This window comes from Lutra lutra, chromosome 4 (genome assembly GCF_902655055.1).
Source record: "Lutra lutra chromosome 4, mLutLut1.2, whole genome shotgun sequence".
In the NCBI taxonomy this organism is placed as follows: domain Eukaryota; kingdom Metazoa; phylum Chordata; class Mammalia; order Carnivora; family Mustelidae; genus Lutra; species Lutra lutra.
In genome coordinates this window covers 16,599,479-16,626,883 of record NC_062281.1, presented here as the reverse complement: position 1 = coordinate 16,626,883, position 27,405 = coordinate 16,599,479, and the positions used below count along the sequence as shown (strand labels likewise).

General features: G+C 44.0%; 1 pseudogene; it reads right to left on the bottom strand.

Moving 5' to 3' along the window:
- LOC125097232 (40S ribosomal protein SA-like) overlaps window positions 1-26,154 on the bottom strand; it is a 51,420-nt pseudogene extending 25,266 nt beyond the window's left edge.
- Window positions 26,155-27,405: the final 1,251 nt, after the last annotated feature.

Sequence of the window (27,405 nt, the reverse complement as noted above, 5' to 3'; positions counted from 1 at the left end):
CATGGGATCTATTCCACAGTCTTCACTACCTACCTCAGTTTTCCCCTTCTGTGCATGCTCTGCTTCAGCTAGAGGAGCTCCTGCTAGCATACCCGTCCTGCACTTCCCCAACTCGGCCTCGGCTTAGGAGAGCCTGCCTCCTGGAATGCCTTTCCCACCTTCTCTCTGCACAGCCTAACCCATCACCCTTTAAGACCCAGGCCAACCCCTGTCTCTTCCAGAAAACTTTCCCTATCAGGGATATCAGCCTCTGCCCACCTTCCAAGCACACCTCCAATAGGAATCTTCTCTCCCTTCTCTGAGCCGCCAGAGCATTTTCTCGGCACTTCCTGTGGATGCCCCACACCTTATCCCTGGTATATCCTTTTTGTGTGCAGAAGCCCCAACTCTCTCTACTGGACCTTGCTCACCTTGGAGGCAGAATCCACGTTGGATCCAGACTTGGATACACATGGCATTCAGTTCAGGAGATTGTGTGTGGAAGCCCTTCTCACTGAGGCCCCATGACTGGGTAGCTTTGTGTGAGGAGCTAAGTCACACAGATTCCCTTCCTCGCACCACCCCCTCCCAACTTAATTGATTTAATGGGACTTTGTGGGATTCATCAATGAAGCATGAAATGGACCCACATGCTGCCAGAGCCACCCAATTAATCAAAGAGCTAGCGAAAAATGAAAATGCTGGATAAGATCAAAATAAATAATTGCCAAATTAGTCACCAGCTGTGCCTTGTTGTCAACAAACAGAGCCTTGTCTCCTCTAACTCCCTAGGTAGGGATTGTACAATGAGGTCTCAGCTGAAAGGCATGAGTAAGGAACTGAGAATGTTCTGGAGATAGGATGTCAGAAGACTTGGCACATGTGAATCTCGTCCCAAGGACTTACTTGGGTAATTCCATTAATCCAGTTGGTGTTTATTAGGCAACTACTACATATGTGACACTCTTCTGGGTGCTGGAGATTTAATGGTGACAAAGGCTTTTCTGTCTATGAGCTGAACAGGTGAGTAGGCTCATAGACAGATGGGAAAAGCAAAGACTGGCAGCTTCATCTCGGTCATGTGGCCTGGGGAGATCCTGTCACTGCTTTCAGCTACAGTGTCTTCACCTGTGAGATGGGCTGATGCCAGGCTGGAGAGGGGAAAGTGAGATGACGTTGACATAAAGGCCTGGCTCATGCTATGTGCTCCACAACTGGTCGCTCCCTTCCACCTCTCTCTCAGGAGCTGAGCCAGGGTATAATCCCTCCCTCAACACAAATGCTATTGGTGAATGGAAGATTACATATATAGTTCAGGGAAACAAGTCCATGATGGAGACCTCATATAACTGCCTTCCAGAAGAAACACTGAGCTAAATGAATTTTATTTTCTTTACATATTCCTGATGAAATGCATCGTTTCCCATGAGCCTCAGGTGGTACCCCCCCAAATGAAAACATACACATCTTAATTTCTCCATCTCTAAAACAGAAGACATAATATCCACCTCCCAGGGTCCTTGTGAGAAAAAATGAGATAACTCCTGTATCTGTTCAATAAATGTTTAGTGAATGCCTGTGACATGCCTGCGCTGTTCTAGCTTCTGGGGTCACAGCAGTGAATAGAATGGATTAAAAATCCCTATCCCTCTTGGGGCACCTGGGTGGCTCAGTGGGTTAAGCCGCTGCCTTCGGCTCAGGTCATGATCTCAGAGTCCTGGGATCGAGCCCCGAATCGGGCTCTCTGCTCAGCAGGGAGCCTGCTTCCTCCTCTCTCTCTGCCTGCCTCTCTGCCTGCTTGTGATCTCTCTGTCAAATAAATAAATAAAATCTTTAAAAAAAAAAATCCCTATCCCTCTAGTGGACAAGGCAAGGGAACAAACAAATATCAACATAAATTATACAGTATGTCAGATGCTGAGATGCATGCAGAGCATTTGGTACAAAGCATGACTTATAATAAATGCTCAGGTTTATGTTGGTGGAAAGAATGATCGGCACCAAGGGTAAATTACCAAAACAAGTTCGCTTCTTCAAGGTCAGGCTAAAAGAGATGTTGTGGGTGAGCAGTAGAGGAGGACCTTAGTCCCCATGATTACTTAACACTATGTCATCCATTCAAAGAAAACATCCCTGGGCTTATCAGTGCTTGGAAAAGTCAAAAGCGTTTCTCCTGGATACTTGAGAACAACAATAGAAATGATGTCCCTCAGTCACCCCTGTTTCCAATTTACTTCCTTAGTTGACTCAGTGGTCCAAAGTATCTCCGAGACTCTCTTGTATAAAAAATGAAATTATATTGGCAAAATGTATATATTCTGTGGCCTTTTCCTTCCTGATACAGAAAGAATTGATTCAACTTAGGTGTGGGTCCTTGTCCTTGGGACGAGATTCAGTGTAAACGTTCAGAAGCAGCTGACTGAAACCAGAACATCTACCCCTGGAACAAGGTAACTGATTTTAGTTCTCCATCTGAAAAAGCCAAGAGTTGGCATAAAGATTTCCAGTGAAAAAGTTTTGCCAATGGAAATAAGGCTGCTTGACCACAAGCTCCAGTCATCAGATGAAAAACATGAAGAGGACATGCTTTTCATCTCTACTCCCAATGATGAGCATCCCAGAAACCATGGTGGGGGCACTTTGGGGCAATAATGCAGCAAATCTCTGAGTTCCCAAGGGCTGAGACTGTATCATAATGTTCTTTGGAGTCCTAACACCTTCCAGAGTGTCAGGTGCATTATAGTTATGCTGGTGACCATTCATTTGCCTCTCCTGATCAGTCCTACACCCTGCTCCACCTCACTCCATGCCCCTGATAGACTGACCCTCGTGTTCTTTATCAAAATACTCTCTTGCCATCTGACTTCTGGTTGAGTTTGATCAATAGTGATGTTGGGGTGTTTATTCCACAACTCTCTCCTTGTTAGGTGGCTGGGCGTTGATGGTGTCCCAATAGAGGCCATTTCTTCTGTCAGGGCACCTATCCACATCTCTCTCTCTCTCTCTTTCTGGGTACCAGTAACAGCTTCTTTGCCTTGTACTTCAGGCCTAGGAGCTGTAACAGCTCCCTACGGGTACTCAGCCCAAGCTGTTTGCACTATCCCTCCATCAATTTTCTTAACCACTATCCTAAATTTCAAAATCAACTCATTTATTAAAGTCTCCTTAAAATATCCAGTGGGAACTTGCCATTAGTTCCCTTCCAGGAACCCAGCTGACAGAGAATGTGAATAATAAATTTTTGCAAAATGAATTAATTGATTAATGGTCTCAAATAGTATTATCCTGTTCACGTATCCATATAATCCAGACCAAAGAACCAAAACCTGTCTGATGATTAAAATTTTCTGGAGAACTTTTAGGGGTGCCTGGGTGGCTCAGAGGGTTAAGCCTCTGCCTTCGGCTCAGGTCATGATCCCAGGGTCCTGGGATCGAGCCCCACGTCGGGCTTTCTGTTCAAAGGGGAGCCTGCTTCCTCCTCTCTCTCTGCCTGCTTCTCTGCCTACTTGTGATCTCTGTCCGTCAAATTAAAAAAAAAAAGTTTAAAAAAAAATTTTCTGGAGAACTTTTAAAATAAATATTCTCAGGCATATCTCAGAGAAATCTAGAGATTAAGTCTTGGAAATGTCTGTGTATAGCTTTAGGGATCTCCAGGGGAATCTGATGATTAGGAGGCATAAGAACCTCTGATCTAGATGGCTTCCTCAGAATCCCTGACCATCCTAAAATCTGACTCTGTTAGAGACAGTCACCACCTACCACTACACTTCTCATAGCTTCTTCCCAGAATAACTGGGTCCAGCAGGAAAAAGACCTTGTCATCATTTATGATCTTCTCTCTTCATTTAGGAAAGGGGGAGGGGGTGGAGAAGAGATAGGGAAGAACTTTCATCATGGGTAATGACTAGTTATCCAATTAAATGTTGAAAGAAAAGGATTACTTCAGCTATTAGTTGAATAATAAAGTGCCCCATTTCAAAGAATAACTAATAATAATTACTAAGGATATGACCTTAGAAATCTGCTCATTTGAGTCCTGATTCTACTGCACAATAACTATTTGTGGGCCAGACACACAGCCTTCTGAGCCCCACTATCCTCATCTATAATACTTACATACCCATTTATTCATCTTCCAACACACCAATCCACCCATCTACTTACTCATCCATGATCCCACCTAACCATCCACCTACCCTCCCATCCATCCATCCATCCATCCATCCATCCATCCATCTACTTACCTTTCCAACAAACCATCCAACCATCTGTCCATTCATCCATCCATTCAAATCATCCTGCCATGGTCTACAATGTTTAATGGCACCAGTAAGATGGGTTATATTTATGGCCCGTTATAGCCTGGGAGTCTGTGATTTCATAAAAATCAATAGGCAAAGGATGATTATATACAAAATGAATCAGAGTCTCAGCAAGTCCTCAAAGAGCTCACATCTAATGGAGAAGATCAAAAGATAAATACATAGACAACTAGAGTAGAAGACAGAAAATGAAAAAGCCTAAGGGTGGTATGAGCAGCAGCATAAAGGGTGGGACTGTTGAAGTTAAAATGGCCTGATCCACATAGAGAAAGGCAGCCCTATCTATTTCTAAAATATGTTGTAATCAGTATTGTGGATTTTGCGGGGGGCACCAAAAGCCAGAATCTACCTCCTGCAATAGCCAGTGCCATGCTTCAAATTGCTACCCTCTTTTGTACAGGGCATCTGTTTCCAAGTGGCCCCCATTAAAGGCACAAATTGCCCATGATGGAAATACATACATCAGTACCTATCTACAGGACTAGCAATTCTACCTTCTGCGATTCCAGGATCTTATTTCATGAACCTGAAATCAGAGCATTTGACAAGCACACACGGAGACAAATAAAATGTCTATTTGGAATCTGAGCTGCCTTGGAAAATCTGCCTCAAATAGATGTTCCGGCCATAGATTGGATGAGTCTGAGAGATCAGGAATTTGGTTTGGGGGAGCCTGAGGAATCTAGTTTTCACCTCCATCCTGAGGAACTGCTGGGCAAAGAGCATCCAGTAGAAAGCAGGGGGCACCGAAACAGTAGTAAGGAACAAAAAGTCAAATGAGAACAGAAAGAGAGAAGAGGGAACTTGGGGAATAGTAGGCAATCCTGAGAAGTCCCCTTATGTCCACCCACAGTGAACTTGAGTTCCTTCACAATTATTTTCCTACCTGGCTTTCAGTAGGGGAATCTGCCAGACCAACCTGCACCAGAGGTAGGAATCAGGGGCCCTGGGAGAGGGTTGGGACCCCTCGGTGCTTCCCCTTCCTACACCTCACTCTCCTTCTTCAGAGGGGCGAGCTCCTGTCCCGGGCAATGGACTCCACACTCCTGGGAAGACCTCTGGGAAGTGGTTTCCCATGGGGGTGGATGTGGCCATTGGAGAGCACTTCCTGAGATGCAACTATGCAAGGAGAGAACGTCTCTGCTTCTGTGAGTTTGACTATTTTAGATACTTCTCATTCCTTAAAGCCTATCTCCTGAGTCATTCTTCATTCTCACAAGTCAAATGCTGCCATTCAGCATTTCAGGTCTTCTACAGTACTTGAGTTTTACCTCTTACTTGGCACTTAATTAACCTTCCATACGTTATTTTCCTATGTATATGTGTCTCTCCCTCCCCCTCCAACTTCACTGCAAACAGGAAAAGTAGGACCTCATTTATATGGTGTAGCTCTCATTGTTAAAACATCAGACTTTACCTGGGACTGTATTAGATTATCATTAACATGTAGATAATATAGAAAGCTAGGCTGTTTTAAAGTTCTTTGCGATTCATAGGTCTATCTTATGGGTATAAAACATTAGACGGAATGGATCAGAAATACCTTAGTAAAAGGTCAATTTTGTTATTCTCCTCTTAAAGTCAAACAACTGAAATAAATAAACTAAATCAAAGTAAAAGGGCCTCAGAAGTTGTCCAGTTCAGTGCCCCCATTTTACAGATAAGATTATATCGCTTTGACTTACTCACCCTTCCAGTTACCAAGCTGCAAATATAGTGATAGCTCTGGGCCCTTCTCTCCTAACCCTTACCCCAACAAGTTTCACTCAGCGGAGCCCAGGGCACACTTGGGGCATGACAGCACACCAGGTTCTCATCAAACCTAGGAGATGGTAGCAAATCTTCTTCTCCCCTTGGCCCCTCCAGGGAGAAGATCTTCAACTCTTAAAGTCTTGCATTTTTTCCCCTCCTATGTCCAAATTAGTCATTTTAAGAAAAGGGGAAAGGAAACCACTTGTCATTTCTGGGATTAGTCACACATACCAGTTCAGTGTCAAACCAAATCACAACCCCCCAGCTTAAGACTTCCTTCTTTGCAAGATGGATGCGAAGGGAGAATTAATGAGTGTTCACCCTAGAAGAACTTAGCAGGAAAGTTATCAGGGAGAGAGGAGGGCTACCTGTCCAACATGCCATCTTGAAGCATGGGGTGGTTGTTCTGAAAGGTTAAAACCAATGGCAGACACTCTGGGTGGGGCAGGCACAGGGGAGAGAGGGGAGAGCAGGATTAATACTATGGTAAATATGGCCAGAGTTCCATGTGAATGTCCAGTCCAGCCATGGGTGCTGAGATATACTAGCCTCAATTCTGGGAGCAAATATTTTCAATTATGGTGTTGTCACTAAAGGGTGAAAGAGCCACACTTCTATTCTGTTTGTTCATAGACTGAAACCCAAGATGTATAATGAGAAAAGACCTGACTTGCACAGTGTTTGCTCATTCTCCATTGTCTTATTGGGTTCTCATGACTGGGACATTAAGACAGGGATTATGATGTCCATTTAAGAGCAAGAACATTAATGCACAGAAAGGTGTAGTGCCTTTCCCACTTTAGGCACCTAATTAGGGCAGGTCAGGGACTCAGACCCTAAGCCTCCCTGGCTTAGGAATTTTTCTCTACACTGAGAAACAAGATATTACAAAGCCAGAGGGTCCTTCAGAGGACCAGAGGAGCCTCCACCTGACAACACAGTACCCCCCAGCACAGCAACAGAAGCCCTGCAAATACACCCACAAACACACACAATCTTAGCTGAGAAGAGGGATTGTGGGGCTCTCTCCTGGTGGATGTGTCCCCTTAATGCCCCCTTGGGGTCACCTTTCTCCTACTCAGCTTCTTGTGACCAACCTAATATTATCCTCCTTTTCCTTAAAACTCAGGCCCAAGCTGGCCAACAACTTCTTTCCCCAAAGCAGAGCTGAGACCACCAGACATTTCTGTATTGGATGGTTATAAATAGTAACTGGAGAATTGTGACCCACAGTGAAAACAGTATCACAATTGCCACATTTCCAAAGGAGAAGTTTGGGGGCACTGGAGAGCTACAGACTCACCCCCAGAAGTCCAAAGCCTCCTCCTAGGCACCTGATTTCCAGAAGCTTGTCTTCAGGTCACTCATCAGTGCCTAGCTGCTGATGTGATCAGTATCTGCACCTGTGAAGTGAGACCACCAACCTTGGCCACTCTCCCTGTGAAAAATCAAGGAAAAGCTCCAGATGGGACACAATTGAGACATCTTCAAATCTGGTCAAATCTAGGGCTGTGCATTTTTGTTGGTTTATGTTTGTCTTTCTCCTTAATCATTGCTCTTGGACACAATTCATCATACAAGTCAGGAGAGACATGTCAGAACCTCAGCAGGGATCTTCAAGAAGAGAGAGAGCTTAATGGTTTCCAGGAGAGGCCAGCATGGAGCAGGACTTCCTTCTCCCACACTTGTGGCTCTTCTAACAAGGCAAACCATTTGATGCACTCCAAATCCAAGTTTAGAAAAGAAAAGGCCCACATCCACCTGTTGGGTTTACCTGCCAGCTATAGATGGCAGCCTCAAGCCTCCTTCCCCATCACTTAGAGACCTAAAGTGAGTGGCAGGGGGTGGTCTGGATGAAGAGGTCTTTCAAAGACCTTCAGAAGGTGTGCCCTTCAATGGTATCTTATCCCCTCTTCAGGTGCATGCCTACTAGAAACATCTCTCCCTCCTTCCTGCCCCTACTGACCTTCATCAACTCCAGATCCAGGTGTGTGAGTCTCTGCAATGGGAACTCACCTTCTGTGAACCCTCCTAGCATGTGGACCTCAAAGGGGACCCAAAATAGAAAGAGTATGAGAGCTCAGTAAACATTTATTTGTTGCCTCTTTGAATATATGAATGTAAGTCAAATCTTGTCAGGTCCAGATTTTACTGCTATGTATTTAACAGGCACTCAGGAGAGTTAACTGGGCAAGGTTTTCATTAAGTCGTGATAGCTACTGATTTAAAATATCTATGTGTACCAAATGCTTTATAGACATTACTTCTGGAGACAACCATGAAAGGTAGATTCTCGAATTCCTATTTCACAGATGATGAAATTAGAACACGGGAGGTTAAGTATCTCAGCACTCAGTTACTGATTGATGGCGTTGCAACTTCACCTCTGGCTTGATCCCGAAGACTAGCCCCCTTCTTTCTTGCCAACTACCTGTCCACTAATGTGTTTCACAGCCATTCAACTTCTATATACCACCCCACCTGTCATCACCATTCCAGAAAAAGCATTTGAGGCACCTCGATGAGCAAAAGGTCCTACAGATCTTTCTCTATCTAGGATCCTCTGTTTAGCAAGATCATCTGCATGGGGATGAAAACCAACAAGCAGCAATTCAACTTTACAACATCCAGGAACAGGTACTATGGGGAGATATTTATAAGATACCTTGGGCAGTTATTAAACAAAGGGCCTAGTTGAAGAGACAAAAATAACACATTTAAGAACAAACTGATATCACAAAAAGACAGCATTTAATTATTTGCCACATCACAAATTCTGTGGTGCTTTCAATGCCTAGGTCACAGCATTGCACGTCCCCATTGCTGGCAAAACATTCACTGACAGTAGATTTGAGTATCAGAAATTGCTAGAAGTTATCCACATCCAAATCGGGGAGTAAAGACATCAAAGAAATGGAGTAAGTTCATTTTTGATCAAAGAGCAAGGCAGTGATTAAAACAACCTTTGGAGGGTTTTTTATTTCATTATTATAGTTCTGAGGCAGTTCTGTAAGAAGACCTCCCACTGAGTCTCAAGCACTTGACACATCACTAAAACAGAAGTTCCCATTCCCAGATTTATTTGAAGAAGGAAATATTACTTGGATTTCTAAGCTTGGGAGTGCTTGTTTAAAGGAATAAAGTCATGTTATTTTATTACTGAATCAAGGTAATTTTTTAAAAGACTTGTATTTCTTTATTTGAGATAAAGAGAGAGAGAGAACACAGGGGCAGAGAGAGGGGGAAAAGCAGACTCCCCACTGAGCAAGGAGCCCGATGCGGGGCTCGATCCTAAGACCCTGAGATCATGACCTGAGCCAAGGCAGATGCTTAACTGACCGAGCCACCCAAGAGCCCCTGAATCAGGGTCATTTTTAACCTTAATACAGAAGAAGTTGTGTAGAAAACAGGCTACATGTGTTCAGAGTATACTCTTTCTGGGGCGCATGGTTGACTCTTGATCTCGGGGTCATGAGTTCAAGCCCATTGGTCATGGAGTCTACTTGAAATTAAAAAAAATTAAAAATAGGTAAATAAAAATGTTTTATTTCTGTATCTAGGAGAGAGTAATACTGTTGATATCCAAGAAGACAGACACATGTAAGACATTGGTCGCACTGTGCTCTTCAAAGTTCAGAAATTATTTTTAAATACAGCAAAGATTTTTCTCTCCCTTCTAGCTTGTAGAAATGCCTGCTTCTGTGTTAGTGGAGCACTTTGGGGGACTTGATGAGGCGTGTGTGTGTGTGTGTGTGTTCATTTGTTTAAAGAAGACTGAAGGGCCTAAAAACCAAGGCCAAATCTGCCCATGCCCAGGTACCTAACTGCCTTCAGAGCCCCACTCAAGTCCACAGCAGAGCCCCCCAACTCGGGCTGCAACTGGCATCATCTCAAGAGCTTGTGGAGCTCCCAGTGCCCAGCCCACAGCCCAGCGCAATTACATCAGAATCTCTAGGGAGGAACTAGGGAGGCACAGGTGTGTTTTAAGGCTCCCTGGCAACAGCCATGTGCATCCCAGGCTGAGACCCCTACAGCATCCGTTGATCCCCGGACACCCAGGTTGTGGCAAGGTGCTGGGTCATCAAGATTCAATAGCGGCCAGCATCACACCATTGCCTGGAGGGGGCAGCATCCCAGGCTCTGTGGACAGCTGCCCTGCATGTGAATCCCACCTCCATTACAGTTCTAGTTATGGAATCAAAGGCAGGAACAAAATGACAGTTATTTCTGTGCCCCCTTTGCCTCCTCTGTAAAATGGGGATTAAACCTTCTTGGGGGTCACTGTGAGGATTAAGGTGATGTGTGTAAGGCACACAGAGTACTGTCTGGTGCAAGGCGAGCACTCAGTATCCTGATCTTTGAAATCTCAGTGTTCCATCCCCAGTTAAGGGGGGAAGAGGCCATGAAATGAACAGAGCCTAACTCCTCTTTTCTTTTCTCTTCTCTCCAATAGCCTTCATCCCAGTGTTTGGGGTGGGGCAGAGAAAAGCTTATATACCTTGTCCTAGCTGCAAATCGGCCTTTAAAGAATGCCTCAAGGGGCAGAGGGCAGTGTCTCTGGGTGGTGGAAGGAGAACCCACCCCTGGGAGGTGTGCCCTGGGTCCCAGGCTTTTTAGGAGCTTCAGTCATTCTCAAGGGTAGCATCTGGGGCATCTGATGCTGGACCCTGAAGGGTGCAAAACAGAGAGGGCCTCTCTGATTTTGTGCCCTTTTATGTGCAGAAAGTCACCATGAGCAGAGTTCAAGAACAGGAAGAACAGATTCTCATGACTCCAGCTTCCTTCTTTCTGAGAACCGTAGATTCTGAATCACAGTAAAAGCTTTATGATTCAGATTTTATACTGAGATAAGAAAGGTCACACTAAAACAGTAATCTCTAAGTTTCAGCAGAAGTCCCTTGTATGTGAACACACTTTAATTCCAGGTACCAGCTAACAGATCATAGGCCACTCTTTACTGGAAGAGGATTAGTTCACTATGCCCGATGCTTGGTGTGCGTTACTCCATCATGTCAGGCTGAGACTCACGAGAAAGAAAGAACTGGCCAGGGTCACTGTCACTCAGCTGGCGAATGCTGGATTGCAAAGACTGGGGTTTCCCAGGGGCTCCCAAACCTGAGTGCACATCAGGATTGTGATGTGATTAAGAAGCCAGCAGGCTTCTTAAACAGATTGCTCGGCCCCATCTGCAGACTTTCTGATTCGGGAAGTTTGGGATAGGGCCCAACAATGTGCATTTGTAACAAGTTCCCAGGAGATGCTGATGCTACTGGTCCCAAGAGCCACAGTTTGAGAACATCTGCTTTAAGGCAACCATGTCAATTACTTAAACCTCAGCTATGAAGAAAACGGAAAAAGTCCTTAGAAATAACTCTTTAAAAGGTTATGTTTCCCTGCTCATCCACACACACCCTTGTCAACACCATTGTTTATCAAGCAGATGTGTTCTTCAGAGACAGGTTTCTGCTTGGTCCAAATCTAATCACATCCTCCAGATCAGCTAAGGGTGGAAGACCAAGGCCTCACCCACCAGCCCCACCACCCCCAGTGTGGGCAACTTGGTTCTCTGAGGCCTTTCCTTGGGCCGGGTAAGGGGAAGCCCAGGAAAAGGAGAATAAACTAGCCCACAACGCAACCAGAGCACTCGCAACCTCTGCAAGAGAGCTTGGTAACCACTGAAGCTTGATTGCAATTTGTGGCCATTAACACAAGTTGGGCCCCAGGTGAACTCAGAAAGCCCTTTCGCTGATGTTTGTCTGGTTTCCTAGCAACCCCAATGTCAAGGAACCAACGTAAAAAGAAAAGGTTCTAGGAGGTCATCCCCTGCTGGCTGCCCCCACCAGGTATTGGAAGAGATTTCTGCAGAATTAGAAGAGTTTCGTCTGCCAGCCTGAATAAGGTCTGTGATCCCAATCCACAGGCTGAACATAAAACCAGAGACTAATTACCACAGTGCCCATCACAATTAAAGCCAGACAAAGCACAGCTCTCCGTGTCGCAGCATAATTGCGAGCTGCTGGCAGGGATACAGTATGCAATAACCAGAAATAAAACCAGTTTGAAAGTTTAAGGCTCTGAGAAAGATACGTCATGGCATTTCTTAGAAGTGATTGCCACCTACCTAATAACATGCACTAAACTAAATGGCAAGAAATTCCATCTTCCGCAGTGAGATTTCTAGTCCATCAGATGATGTTGGAAGTTGTGATGTTTTGAGAGAAAGTGAGAGTGGGTGGGTCTTGGAGTCGCCCCCGAGTTCAAGTCCCAGACCTGCCATTTATCAGCATAATGACCTTTGGCATGTCCCCTAATTGCCACATGCAAACCATCAGCAAGTCCCTTTGGCTCTACCACCAAAAAAAAAAAAATGTCCCAAATCTGTCTGTTTCTCTCATCTCCACATGCAAGCCACACTTACCTCTAGTCTGGATGAGCACAATAACTTGCTAACCAGCCTCTCTGCTTCCACATTTGCCAACCAATGGTTCATTCTCAACTCAACAACTAAATCTTAAATTTAATTTTTAAACTTAATTCTAATAAAACATAGATATCATAAGATTTTTCCATCTTAACCATTTTTCAGTTGTGTTAAGAATATTGACATTGTTGTGCAACCAATCTCTAGAATTTCTTCATCTTGCAAAACTGTAATCCTGTGTTCATTAACAACTCCCTACTTGTCACTCCCCTAGCCTCTGGCAACCACCATTTTGCTTTCTTTTTCTATGTGTTTGACTACTGTAGATGCCTCATATGAGTGGTATCCTATAGTATTTGTCTTTTTGTAATTGGCTACTTTCACTTAGTATGTAATCAAGTCCATCCATGCATAGCATGTATCAGAATACCCTTCCCTTTTAAGGCTGAATAACATTCTATTGTATGTATACACCACACTTTGTTTATTCATTCATCTTTCAATAGAAATTGGCATTTCTTCCACCTCTTAGCTCTTGTGAATAATGCTGCTATGAACAGGGTGTACAGATATCTCTTTAAGAGCCTGCTCTCAGGACTCCTGGGTGGGTAAGTCTGTTAAGCATCTGCCTTCAGCTTAAGCCATGGTCCCAGGGTCACAGCATCAAGTCCCATGCATGGGTTTCTTGCTCAGTGGGGAGCCTGCTTCTCCATCTCCCTCTGCCTGATGCTCCCCCTGCTTGTGCTCTCTCTCTCTTTCTCTCTGACAAATAAATAAATAAAATCTTAAAAAAAAATTAAAAAGATGCTGCTTTCAATTCTTTTGGGTAGGTACACAAAGGTGGTATTGCTGGATCATGTGGTAATTTTTAAAAGATTTCATTAATTTATTGAGAGAGAGGAGAGAGAGAGAGAGTGCACATTTATGAATGGGAGGGGGGGCATGGAGAGGGAAAGAAAGAATCCCAAGCAGACTTCTTGCAGAGTGTGGAGTCCAATGCAGGGCCAGATCCCATAACCCCAAGACCATGACCTGGGCTAAAATCAAGAGTTGGATGCTAAACTGACTTAGCCACCCAGACACCCTGATCATATGGTAGCTCTATTATTAATTTTTTTAAGGAACTACCATACTGTTTTCCATAGTGGTTGCAGCATTTTATATTCACACCAACAACACAGAATATTTTAAGACCTTAGCACAACTGACGTTTTGGTCTGGATATCTATTTGTTGTGTGTATATGTGAGAGGAGGGCTGCTTTTTGTGATGTAGAATGCTTAGCTGTATCTCTGGACTCTACCTGCTAGATGCCAGTTGCACCTGTTCCCCTAATTGTGACAACCAAAAATGTCCCCAGAATTGCCATATGTTTCCTATGGACAAAATCACACCTGGTTGAGGACCACCAAATTAGATCATGGCTCTCCCTAGGTTATACCCCTCCAAAGTCTTCCCATCACACTTAGGATAAAATTCAAATCATCCCATGGCCAACAAAGCCCTGCCCACTTCTACAACCTCATCTCCTCCCATTTCCCAGGTTCAAAGGACTTCACCATGGTGACTATCCTTGGTCCCTAGTATACAACAGCTTTATTCCTACCTCAGGGCCTTTGCACTTACTGTTCCCATTGCCTGTTGTTCCCAAGTCTCTATCGTTTACATCTCAACTCAAATGTCATCTCCTCAAAGTGTTCTTTGACCATCCAGTCCAAGCAGCCTCTCTCTGGAATAACTCAACCATATCACTTTGAGGCTTAAGACTCTGAGAAATAGGGGCGCCTGGGTGGCTCAGTGGGTTAAGCCTCTGCCTTCGGCTCAGGTCATGATCCCAAAGTCCTGGGATCGAGTCCCGCATTGGGCTCTCTGCTCAGCGGGGAGCCTGCTTCCTCCTCTCTCTCTCTCTCACTCTGTCTACTTGTGATCTCTCTCTGTCAAATAAATAAATAAAATCTTAAAAAAATTTAAAAAAAAAAAGACTCTGAGAAATATATGACTACAAGTCATGGCAACTACAAGGCAATGCTGTAGTTGTTTTTTTCACTGCCTTTATCACCATCTAAAACCATTTTGTTCATTTTTTGTTTGCATATTATCTGCAGGATAAAAATATAATCAACCAAATCAGGACATTTTGAGAGTGAAAGGACAAGCTAAAAATAATGAACAGGGGTTATGATCCCAGACAAAGCGAGGAGTTATGGTAGCTCTTATTATCCATCTTCCAGACCAGGACGTGATCTCCATGAGAACGATTCTGTGAGAACTTTGTTCATTCTGTGCCCAGCACATACAATGGTACTGACACACTGTAGGTGCTCAGTAAATACTTCCAAGCGAATGTCAAAACTTCTGATTTCAATTGCTTCAACTATGAAAATGGGTGAGATAAATATGATGGCCTCAAGACTGGGTGAGGAGTAAATGATATCACAAATGTGCCATCAGATTCTCAAAAAAAAGGTTTACTTCCTGCTATGCTATTTTCATAGAAAAGTAAAGCTTTAGAACCAAAGAGAACTTAGTCCCCAGAAGTGGAATTCCAGAACTGGAGGGGAAAGTCTTGTCCACTGTTTCTCAATCCTGGCTGAAGGTGAGAATGACCTAGAACACACTTCTGAATGTCGATGCCCAGGCCCCACTTCAAGCCAAATGAAATGAAAGCTCTGGAGGTAAAGCTCAGGCAGGTGGTAGTTTTTAAAATTTCTTGGGAAATTCTGATGCACAGAGAGGGCTGAGGTCCTGGACCAGGTCAACCCCTCTAATTTCACAGATGAGGAATCAGGCTCAGAATGGAGACCTGCCCAAGGTTATATACTTTCTGTGGCAGGTCACCTGGCTCTTAATTGATCCTTTGTCCACCCTGTCAAATGGCTTCCTGCCAATACCTGTAGTTTTCCAGACCTGGAAAGATTCTGAAGACATTCTCTGGGAAGACCTAGGCTTGTTAATGAGCCCCAGTCACCTGCAGGATCAAAGAGCTGAGTTCAAGTTCGGTTAAGGTCCTCATCATGCCTACCTCAAAGCAATCAGCATGGGCGCCATGGTGGCTAGTTTGCATTCGCCTCTCCAGACTCACTCTCTGCCCTCAAAACCTGCCCAGGGTCCAGCGACACTGACTTCCAAGTACTGAGTCATCCAGGATCCGTGGCTTCTAAGTCAACTCAGCCAATGGATAGCATGTGATCAAATGACCAGAGGAGAACCTGAAAATGAAGCTAACCCCACTGGACTTCATGAAGATGACCCAAGCAGATAAACAGTGCCCCTAGCTGACTACACTATGGTCATATGGTCAGCACATAATAAATATCCTTCCCTTCTGACACACAACAAGGCATGGGTAAAATCTGTCCAGTCCTTAAAGAAACGGAAATGAGCCTATATTTATAGCAAAGAACTGACTCAAAAGATTCATTTAGTTAAACAGAATAGCAAAAAGCAAAAGTAAAAAGTCACTATTGTTCTCCTTTCACCGTGTTTGTTGTTCTTGTTAATTATACCTTCTAGGTATACTTCGTTTTCAGTTATAGGGCCAACTTCATTTTCATTTTCCTAATCTGATTACTTTATAAACAACACTCAGAACTTTTTACAATCTCTTATGGGCCTTTCAAAGGTGTTCCTGTACTTAGAGAAACACTCTTTCCGCTGTTCAGAATGTGATTTTACTAAGGTGAATGAACCGGAGCTGAACTCCAAGGAAGAGCAAGTGATGTGTTCCCAGCTTCCCAGGCTTGACCAGCAGCCTGAGTTAGTTATCCAGAGTGTGGTGGCCTCTTCTCAGAAGAGCCTGGAGCTATCTCAGACAATCCCGTTGGGGTTTTCTGACCTACAGTCTGCCTTGTGGGTCATATCCAAGTCATTTACTTGGATATCCACAGGCTCCCAGTTTGACCTGAGCAGACAGATTTAATGGGGTTGTAGCTGTGAGTGGAGTCGGAAGTAAACAGGCTGGCCTGCTCTGGGGTCGACTCACTACTGCTGTGTGTTGCTGAACATGTCACTGAGGCTCCCCATGCCTCTGTTGCGTACACAATTGGAATAGTAACATGTTTACTGCAAGGACCAGTGGTAGATAGTAAACTCTGATTTGGGTTTCTAGCCCTGTGAGGAAGGGAGAGGATTTGTGGGGGATTGGGAATAATGAATGTCAAGTTCTTGGCACATAGTAGGTGATCGATAAATAATTGTTATTACTTCATTGGGTTTTGTAGGTGTTCAGTGTCATAATGTGTAAAAATAACCAGTTGATGGTAGACACATAGTAGATGCTCAATAAATGGTACAATACATTTGAACTCAGGTCTAAGAATATCTATAAAGAAAGCTCAAAATAGCTCACTGCCTTGAGCTTGACTGGGATTATTCTAACACCTCTTTTACTCTTGGACAGTATCCTCTGGGGACACCTTCTCCTCATCAAAAAGATGAGCTGGGCTCCTGACAGATACAGTTAAGAGTGATGGCAATGAGCCCTGTCATGGAAGTTAAATTTTTACTAGCTATAGAAAATGTGAAACTCCAGACACTTTTTAAACCTTACTTTAAATGCCATTAGTTGAAAGTTGGAGTGCAAAGCTGGAAACAAAGTTCTGCAGTCTTGATTTGAGATTGTTCTAGTCTTTATATTTTTTGTTGTAGGAGACGTTACTTTCTGGAGCACTGAACTAAGAGGCAAGAAGCTGGGGGTTTAGAGCACTACCATTAGCCAGTTGTGTGGTGTTGGGGCTCTGGTCTCTCACTTTTGTCAAGCAGGAGGGTTGGGCTATATTGTAAAATTGTGGCTTCCATTTTCCCAAATGTTGACATGGTTGGATGGAGGGGTGTTATTACTGACAATCACATCCTTGAGAAGTGAGGTGGGATGGATGGAGGTTAAGTCCCCCCACAGAGTGACGGGTTGGCACGTAGTATATAGGGTATGGGGGAGGGATGGCGTTGTGGTGGCTGCAAATGGTTTTGAGGGAGTGATGACCTGGGGCAAATGCTGAAGACAGAGGTCAAATAAGATGAGCACAGACTGGCAATGGATTTAGTGATGTGGAGTCACCGATGACCTTGACAAGAACCTTTCTGGTGAAGCGGTGGGATAAAAGCCTTATTGAAAGGAGACTGGAACAAGAGGAATTAAAGATGGTTAGACACACTTTGGAGGAATTTTGCTGTCAATCTAGAAAGTGATTTCTCGCAGTAGAAGAGAGGAGCTGTATAAACACTTCAAAGACTGCCTGTCATGATGGAACGCTGAACTATGTTAGCCAGGATTATGGTTCTCTGATTTCTCATCTGACCCTCACCATGTAACTGAGAGGTCCAGAGGTCAAGCCTTACCTAACTTTGACATGAGAAAACTGAGGCAGATAAATATGGGGACTTAATTGAAGTCTCACATCTAGTTCCTAGGTTTATCCATTCATGTCGCACATGTCAGTTGGGGGCCTGCTGCATACTGGGAGGATACAGGCTGCTAAAGAGTGGACCTAGGAGCCAGGTGTCCTGGTTAACAGATCCATGCTCTTTCCAATACACGAGGGAAAGTTCTTAAAATGTTTAAACTTACTTTTACTACTAAATGTGTGAGTCAAAAATCATCAAGGCAATTCAACTCCTTGACCTCTCTAATAACTACCACATGATTTGACAACTCCACCTCTAGGCATTTACCCAAGGAAAATGAAAACATTAACTTGAACAGACATGCACCTCTATATTAATTGCAGCATTATTTATAATAGCCAAGATACAGAAACAACTTGTGTACATGGATAGATGGTTGGATAAAGAAGACGTGGTATATACATTTACTACGGAATATTATTCAGGCATAAAAGTGGATGACATCTTGCCATTTATGACAAAGTAGGTGGACCTAGAGGGTTTTTTGCTAAGTGAGATAATTCAGACAGAGGAGGACAAATACTGTATGATTTCACTTAATAAATGGAATCTGAAAGAAAAAAACAAAAGAATCAACAAAACAAAACAAAACAAAACAGAAACAGACTCATTGATAAAGAAGAAAAACTGATGGTTGCCAGAAAAGAGAGATGTAGTGGGGTAGATAAAATAGATAAAATTAAGAGGTACAATCCTCCAGTTATAAAATAAATAAGGCACAGAGATGTAATGTACACCACAGGGAATATAGTCTATAGTATTGTAACAACTTTGTATGGTGACAGATGGTAGCTAGATATCTTGGTGATCATTTCATAATGTACGTAAATATTGAATTATTATATTGTATACCTGAAACTAATATAATATTGCATGTCAATTATTCTTCAATAAAAAATAATAAAATTTAACAAACAAGCTAAAAAAAAAAGAGACTGACCACCTTTCTCAGGGGAAACCACCAAAAGTGTGTCCATACTATGATTTTTGGTAACCAGAAACCCATCAAAATTGGCCTCTGGACAGAGACGCCAAGGAAAGAGGTTAATTAGTGGTCATTTTGAGGGTTTGTTTAGATACAAGAAAAGTTATCCTTAGAAACAGGACTAAAATTCTTAGGTCCTCCGCCATCCGTCACTGTCAAACAGGCAGGGTTTACATCAATTGCTTAGCTTTGGAAAGGTTAAAGATCCGAACATAATCCATCTCTTTGCACTTTATTACCAATGTTCCTTTTCTCAACCTCTAGGGTAATCTAATTTTTCCAACCAAGGAAATTGAATGTAGAATCAGAGGAGAGACACCAATTACTCCTCCTGCCTACTGCCACTGTCACCATGACACTGTCTGGAAGAAGAGACAAAGTGTTTCAAATGCAATTCTTGCTTACTGAGTCCAGGAAGCCTTATAGCTTTCTTTACCATCCACCCCCACCAAAGTCCCTTTTCTGACATGGAAGAGAAGTGTATGGCCTGCCTGGCTGCTGGCAAAACTGAGACTCCAGCCCCCAGACTCTGCCTTCCAGAACTTTCTGCGCTAGCCCATAGCCCAGTGGTTAACTGTGTGGCTATGGAGTGGGCCATGCCACAGACCAAATACCAGAGCTGACATCTACTTTTTTAAAAAAACTTTTAAAAAAATTTTTATTTATTTATTTGACAGAGAGGGATCACAAAGAGGCAGAGAGGCAGGCAAAGTGAGAGGGGAAACAGGCTCCCTGCTGAGCAGAGAGCCCAATGCAGGGCTCAATCCCAGGACTCTGAGATCATGACCTGCGCCGAAGGCAGACACTCAACCCACTGAACCACCCAGGCGCCCAGAGCTGACATCTACTTTTGGTTTGCCTTTGGATCCTGGGTCTCAACTAAAACCCACCTGAAAGGATTCAAGGTAATATATGATTCAAGGTAATATATGGTGTATAAACCTTTAGCATAGTTCCAGAGTTCAATAATTCATGTAATAATTATTTAGTAGTATTGCTTTTACACAGACCACAAAAAAGGAGGACTCATCTAACAAACACCTTTTAATCTTCTATCCCTGGTTAAACATGTAACACCTCAGTTTAACTTCCCACACTAGCCATGAAGGGTACTTGTAATCAGATACTGCCTTGTGAGTCCTCTATGACCACGCTCTCTTGGGTGGGCAGCCCTCTGGGGCCTGTGGCCCTGTGAACTCAATATGAAGTCTTTAATTCAGTGATATAGTCTGTCCCTCTGTCCTTTTCCATTTGTTTGCCTTGGTCTGAAAGTCACAAGGTGCAGATGCCTTGTTACGGTATCTGCGAAGTCCTCGGACTCTGTGCCATCATGTTCCTCCAGATGGGTCTGACTTAGATTCAAGGGCCAAGGCTGGAGGATGAGCTATTATATCTCCTGGGGAGCTGCTGCTGTGTCTCTGGTTAGATTTCTGTCTGGTATATTGCAGTCCACTTTCTGGCAAAGTTCACTCCTCCCTATGATACTTCAGGTGCTCTATAGGGGAAACCGTGTCCCCGTAAAATGCGTATGTTGAAACCCTGACCCCCAGTACTTCAAAACATGACTGTATTTGGAGATAGGGCCTTTAAAGAGGTGATTAAGTTAAAATGAAGCTATGAGGGTGGGCCTTAGTCCAGTTCCAACCGGTCTCTGTATAAGAGGAAACGTGGACACAGAAGGACCCCAGGGATGCATGTGCACAGAGGAAAAGCCATGGGGCCATGCAAGAAGGCTATCTGCAAGCCAAGTAGAGACACTGCAGAAGAAATCAACCCTATAGACCCCTGAGCTCAGACTTCAGCCTCTAGAGCTATGAGAAAATTAATTCATGTTGCTTAAGCCCCCCCCCAAGCCCCCAGTCTGTGGTACTTTCTTATGGCCACTGGAGCTGACTACTACAGACCATTTCTATTTCTCAACAGGCAGATGCTGCTACATCAACTCACAAGCTGAAATAAATCATGTGTACTCATTTTTATGGTGGCTTCGGGAAATCGTCTCCAGCCAATTATATTCAAGCTGTCACTCGACAATGGCAAAGAGGGAAGAGCCACGGTACTTGAAAGCATACTTTTCTTACAGTCTGTCATTCTTCCTGAAGAGACACCGTGGCTCCCAAAGGTGAGGCTGGAGCAGACAGTTCCTTCTTATTCACATTCCAGCTTCTTCCCATGTGAGAATTTTTCTATATATTCGGTTTCAGTCACATCACTGGAATGCACTAAAACATTCACAAAAGGAATTCACAGTTTCCAGTCCCAGTTCCTACACTGAGCAAAATGTTTTACATCTGAGACACTATGGGGAGTTCATCAATGTAGCTGTCACCTTCAAATCCAAACTATGTTATAAGCTCCCTAGATATGACAAAGTCCCCCATATGCCACATATTGCATTGAACAACCTGGGGAGAGGGGACAGTTGCATAGACTATAGTGCTAAGAGCACACACTAGGGTTGTGCAGTGCACAACCTACACAGCTGTACAAAGTGGCCCTGGCAGAAACTATGTCTCCTATCATTCATTTGCCTTCCAGACTCATGCTGTGTGATGGAAGTGCCCTTTATAAATATTATCAATTTTCTGACATTTCTAAGTGAGTATTCTCTTCCAAAAAGAAAAGTCACCAAGGCAAGAAAAAGGCTCTGGTGAATATTGGATAAATATCACAGCTCCTTGAATCACACTGTGTCTTCTCTGGGCAATGGGAATTACCCAGTAGAGATAATATGACCTGATACACAGTTATCCCTGGGAAGAGAAGAGACTTGGTGCTGCCTGAGGTTCTGATGTTCCTCCTTCAGTCCACATGTTTGAGCATCACCCTAAAATCATCTTCAAACTTTCATTGTTTATGCTTAGTAATGACTTTGTGCTGGGGTGCCTGGGTGGCTCGGTCTGTTAAACATCTGCCTTTGGCTCAGATCATGATCCCCGGGTCCTGGGATGGAGCCCTGCATCAGGCTTCTTACTCAGTGGAGACCTGCTTCTCCCTCTCCCTCTGCTGTTTCCCCTGCTTGTGCTCTATCACTCTGTCAAATAAATAAATAAAATCTTTAAAAAATGACTTTGTTCTCTAATTTCTATTTTTATTAGGAACCTCTAAGTACATCCACACTTATTTATTGGTTGAATAATAGCTGTTTTTTTCCTTAGAGCCTGTGCAGATGAACCAGTAAGAATACACTGTAATGTAATTTAATGTATACATTGTACTTGCCGGGAGCAAGGGAGGTCTCAGAGGTCTCACATGCCTCGGGCTCACATGCCTCGGGCTTACCGGGCATGCACCCCTTGAAGATTGAGACACAAGTAAGAATGTCTGCTCATTGGTTTAAGACAGGATGCCCCTGCCAACCAAGCCCAGTTGCCCACTTCAGCACCTCTCAACTGCCTTTCCCTATACACCAAACACCTGGACATCAAGACTGCAATCAGAGGTTTGCTAGGTCAGTGGGGATGCCGAGTTGCATAGACTGATCCATGAGATAATACATCCACCCAGAAATAGGAATGGTGATGCCCATGAGGCAGCAGACACTCTCCACTGGACAGTGTTTGAAAGGCACAGCCACTCCTGGCTCTTTAAGGATTTTCTCTGTTCTATTCTTCTACCTTACTCTCCCCCTTGGTTCCACAATTATTCACCAAACCATAAATGACAAGTGAATAGGTATCTGCTAGGTGGGTTCCAAAGACTCCTGCTTGGTCTTCTTAGGATCAGATCACCTGATTACAGTTTTTTATAGTACCAGACTCCCAGGTTTCTCATCAGCGGATACGTGTTTGGTTTACTCCATGATTGGGTTTTCCTGATTTAACTCCCAAACAGAAACTTGTCACCCGTGTTCACAGGGAAACATCAAACTCACTGCCCCCTTTCACTTCTCTTTCCTGCTTTCAAAGGATTGTTGAGAGAGAGAATGAGACCACGCCCAGCATTCTGAAACCAGTACTCAGCACAATGAGCATTCAGCAAGCATTAGTTTCCTTTCCCAGGGGGAGTGAAGCATGTATCAGAGCTCTGCACACCCAATCACACCATCAAAGAGGAAGGAGGCAGATGTGGATGCCCCCAAGAGAACTTCTGTTGAGTGATTGTGGGGATCCAAGTTCTAACCCAATCTAAACTCCCAAATGGGATCCAAATGTGGGAACACCTCGAGGGAGATGGTGGGAGTGGCAGGCCTGCCATGGATATGGATCCTCTGGGGCAGGTGGTGGGGGCAGGGGGGAGGTGGCACTATGTGGCCTAACCACTGTCCAACCAGATGGGGACAGTGACTGACTCTCCCAGCTGACAGTGAAACTCTGGCCAGATTCATCTCTATGAAAACTTCTACCTCAGAGTACAGGGATAGTTAAGGGCCCAACAGAAATTCACCTTTGACATGAAACATGTCCCAAGATGTGAACATGTCTAGACATCTCTGCCTCTTTACCTCAGGAGAAATGATAAGGCCTGATATTCACTACCCCGAGATTAGGAGAGAATGTGAAAAAGAAATAGAACAGTTGACTTCAACTTTTCAGTGAGAAAGGAGAATTACCAGGTACTCTTCTCAGGGGACATTTCACTCATATGTGTCTGGGGTCCAATGAGGAGGGCACCAGCCCCATCCTGAATCCTCAAAAATGCAATCACTTATCGCAGACAAATGGGCAGCTAGAGAGACTGGTTGATGCCCATGGTTTTACATTTTCCATCTGCAGCCTGCAAGCTTGAAATGTGGTCTTCATGGAGAAAGCAATGGCCCTCGCCTTTAAGAATGAAGATAGAGAGTGGGGGTCCGAGGGCCTTCCCAGTGACAATGTTGGTAAACAGTGTTCTGTGTGGAGCATCTGTTACACAGGTGCAGTGTTGTGTGTGTGTAATCTCATGTCTCCACAACACCAGGAGGCAGGTGGAGATAAGTAGCTGATCTGCTTAAGGACAACAGCTGGTAAGTACCTAGGCCAGGATCTGGACCCAGACTTGATGACCACTTTCTTCTTGGCCAATCTGCCAAGCATCTGTAGGAAAAGATTGTGGCAGCTCAAATTGTTTAAGATTTCCTAAACTTTGTAACCTGTGCTTGTTATTGTGGTCTCTCTGCTGTCTGTGTCCCCACTGTGATTAGTTGAGAAAGAAAAAAAAAAAAAACAAAACCTTCAAACAAGAGAAGCTCATCTGCTTGTCTTTGGAGGCAATGAGAGAGAAATCTCTCATGATCAGTGGGGAAAGGCAGCATCCAAGGGGTGGGATTCTAGAACCTCTGGAAGACAGAATGGGAGAGTCTGGGCATCAGGCCAGAAGAAGCTGCACCCCAGGGGCTCAATGATAGAAAGACTCAGGCTGGCTTACACCATGCTCCCAAAGACAGAGAAATCCCGATGTGGAGAACAGAGGGTTGAAGGTACACTGCTCCTTGAGGGCCCTGTGGCCATTTCTTGGACTTTAGTATGACACACATGCACAGTCATTGTCCTTTTTCAGAAAAAGTGATACTCTTTCAATTTTGACAATATCATTTATTTTTTTAAAGTCCCTTTGGTTGTTTTTATCCTGGAAACACCTGATCTGAGCCTGGGCCACGGGAAACCAAACTCCGGTGACCCCTAGACCTTTGGGTGCTCATCTATCCTTCTCACCCAGTCACTGTAACTTGTATGAGCCCAGAGATTTGGGGGCAGGTCTGCCTCCTAATATTATATCGATCCCACAGGATAATTAGCTGTAACTACTCCCTTGGGTTAATCTTAGTGCCCTTGGTGTATGGATGACCTGATGCTATCAATGGGTCTGCTTCAGTGGGATGTGTTCACAGCAGAGAAGAAACCCTCTCCATGCTGCTCCCAAACTGGGCCCATTAGTGAAGGGCACCACTTTCAAGACATAGAGCTTTTCCTGCAAGTGCAGGGAGCCTTCCCTGCCTGCAGCCATCCATGATGGCCCCACATTTCCCCCACTGCCCTCCTCTCTTTCAGTCAGTAGCTAATTGTTAAGCTTGCAAGTGTGTCTGATTGTTCCAGAGGCATCGGCTTGACTTCTGCTGTAAATCCTCTGAGCTTCATGAGGTGGGTGGACGTAGGCGGCTGTCCTGCGAATGGTTCTATCCCCCACAGGCCAACCCCAGGATCCAGCTCACATTCACCAAATCTTAGCCAACTCTCTGGAATTTCTCTCTGTCCTCAAACGGCTAGATGCAGGCCTGCTCCTGGGATTTTTTATGACTTCCGGTTTTCACTTTATAGTGTATGGACTCATAAAAGTGAAGAGAAAGACAAAGACAAAGGGACAGTAACTAAGTTAGGAGAATTAATCCTGGAATTAAAACTGGTTCCTTGGGAGAACTCCTCTCCCGCACATAATAATCTCATTTTGATTAACATTGCCCCATAAGGGAACAGGTACAGTTTGAGGGCAGTAATGGAGAGATCAAATTGGAATAGCCACTAAGCTGTCAGCACTCTTTGAAATATGTTTTCAACTTTCATTTTTGTCTGAGCCTCCACTGTTCTTCCATTTCCCTCTGTGCTCTGAGTCAAGACTGTGTCTCTCCATAGGAGAGACAGCCTGTGGGATGGGAAGACAATGCACTTAGGGTCTGATAGGAATGCATCTGAATCCCACCTCCATGTCTTAGGAATTAAAACTTTCCTTGCAGGGCTTTTGGCATGATTAAAGGAGTTAATAAATGTACATGTGCCAGTGTACACAGCAGGTGCTCAACACATGGGAATGGTTTGTTTTGATTCACAGCATTGTGAACCCTGAACATACTTTGTTGTCACAGCTGTTTCTGCCATGGATGAATACCTCTGTTGCTTGACATCTTACCCATCCTTTCAGTCCTAGGTTAAATGACACCTCTTCCAGGAAGCGGTCCCTGATTTCCAAATCAAATAAGAGATCACACATCAAAATATGACCATGTTGTTCCTCTAGCCAAAAGCCACTGGTTGATTCTCCATTGCCTATAGGACAAATCTAACCAACTCTATCTAGCGAGCACAACTAGGCCTCTTGTGATTTAACCTGTGTTCCTAGTCCTTCCCCAAATGCCACCTTTGTTTCACATTCTAATCATGTGCACCTGTTATGGCTTCCTGACTACAGTGAATTCTCTCTTACTCCCCTGTTGCCGGGGTCTGTACCATCAAACTCGGGTGGCTGAATCAACTTGCACTTGGATTTCTGGGACACAAGCAAAATGTGGGGCCCAGTTGTAAAAGGGTCTGTGAAATGTTCCTTCCTTTGAAGCATATCAATAATCATGGCCAAGTTCCTTGAGGGTCTTCGCATCTGCATCTTGCAAATATAGCTCTCTTGAGTTCATCTGAAGTTACCTTCATGATGACTGTGGAAGATGTGCTTGAGTCTCCACCTCCCAAACCAATCCGTCTAGACTATCTACCAACTGTCTCAGGTCAAGGGAAAAGGCATCCCTCTTATGGATGGATCAGAAATCCAGGGTTCTGTCATTGCTAGAGTACTAGGCAAGACTGCAGCCCTCAGCAGAACACATCTGGCCCCAGCCTGACTTGTCTGGCCCAAGCCAGCTTTGGAACATTGGCTATGTCTCTGAACTCTCATTTCCTCATCTGGAGGAGAGGAGTGGTCATAATCTTCCAAAATGTTATGGGGAGGAGTGCCTGGTCTATAGCAGATGTTCAGTAAGTGTTTATTATTATTAGAATTTCTGGAAATAGCAGACAGTGTTTCCTCTGAAATGCCCCTGGACCATAACAAGCATTTTGGGACTGGGTTTTATGCTCTGCCTGAACAGAGTGATCCAACCACTTTGGATATATCTTTCGTTCAAACATTAAAAGGTCAAAGCTATGACCTCCATTCTCATTCTTTCCCTCCAGAAGCCTCCCTGTGGAAATTACAGAGTCTGCTAAGAGAGCCCCTGGAAGGAAGAATCTCTGTGCTCCAAGGAACATACTCAGGAAGTCAACCTCTACAATTTTGATTCTTTACAACTTATTAGATGATGTATAGGTTATGGTGACTGAAGATCCAAGAATCTGTAGACAGAGGACCTGAGTTCTATTCTAGTCCTGGACCAGCTGTTACCAGTTGAGCTGTGTGATTTTGGCTAAGTCACTTAGCCTCTCTGAGCTTCAGAGTCCTCATCTATAATATGAGAGTGTATACTTCACAAATAAGATAATGAGAGGGAACGTGTTCTATAAACTACAAAGTATGTGCAAGTCTAAGGTTCTTAGATTTGTCTCTTTTCCTCCTGGCCTATTTTATTACAGGTGGAAAATGTCTTATCTACAATTCCAAAATGCAAAAAATCTGAAAAATTATACCTTTTGTAACTTGCTTGGCTATAATACTTGACCTCAACTGGTGTGATGTTACTTATAGGCCTTGTTTATCCTAGTTATAGAGAATATTTGTATGTTTTACTGTGGAAATAATGTATTTGAAAGTGCCATTCCAGTTACCCCTGGTGTGACAAGAATGCATGAGATATTCTGAAACACATCTGGCCCCAGGAATTTTGCTTAAGGAGATATGGATTTATATCCTAGGGATAGATCCTAA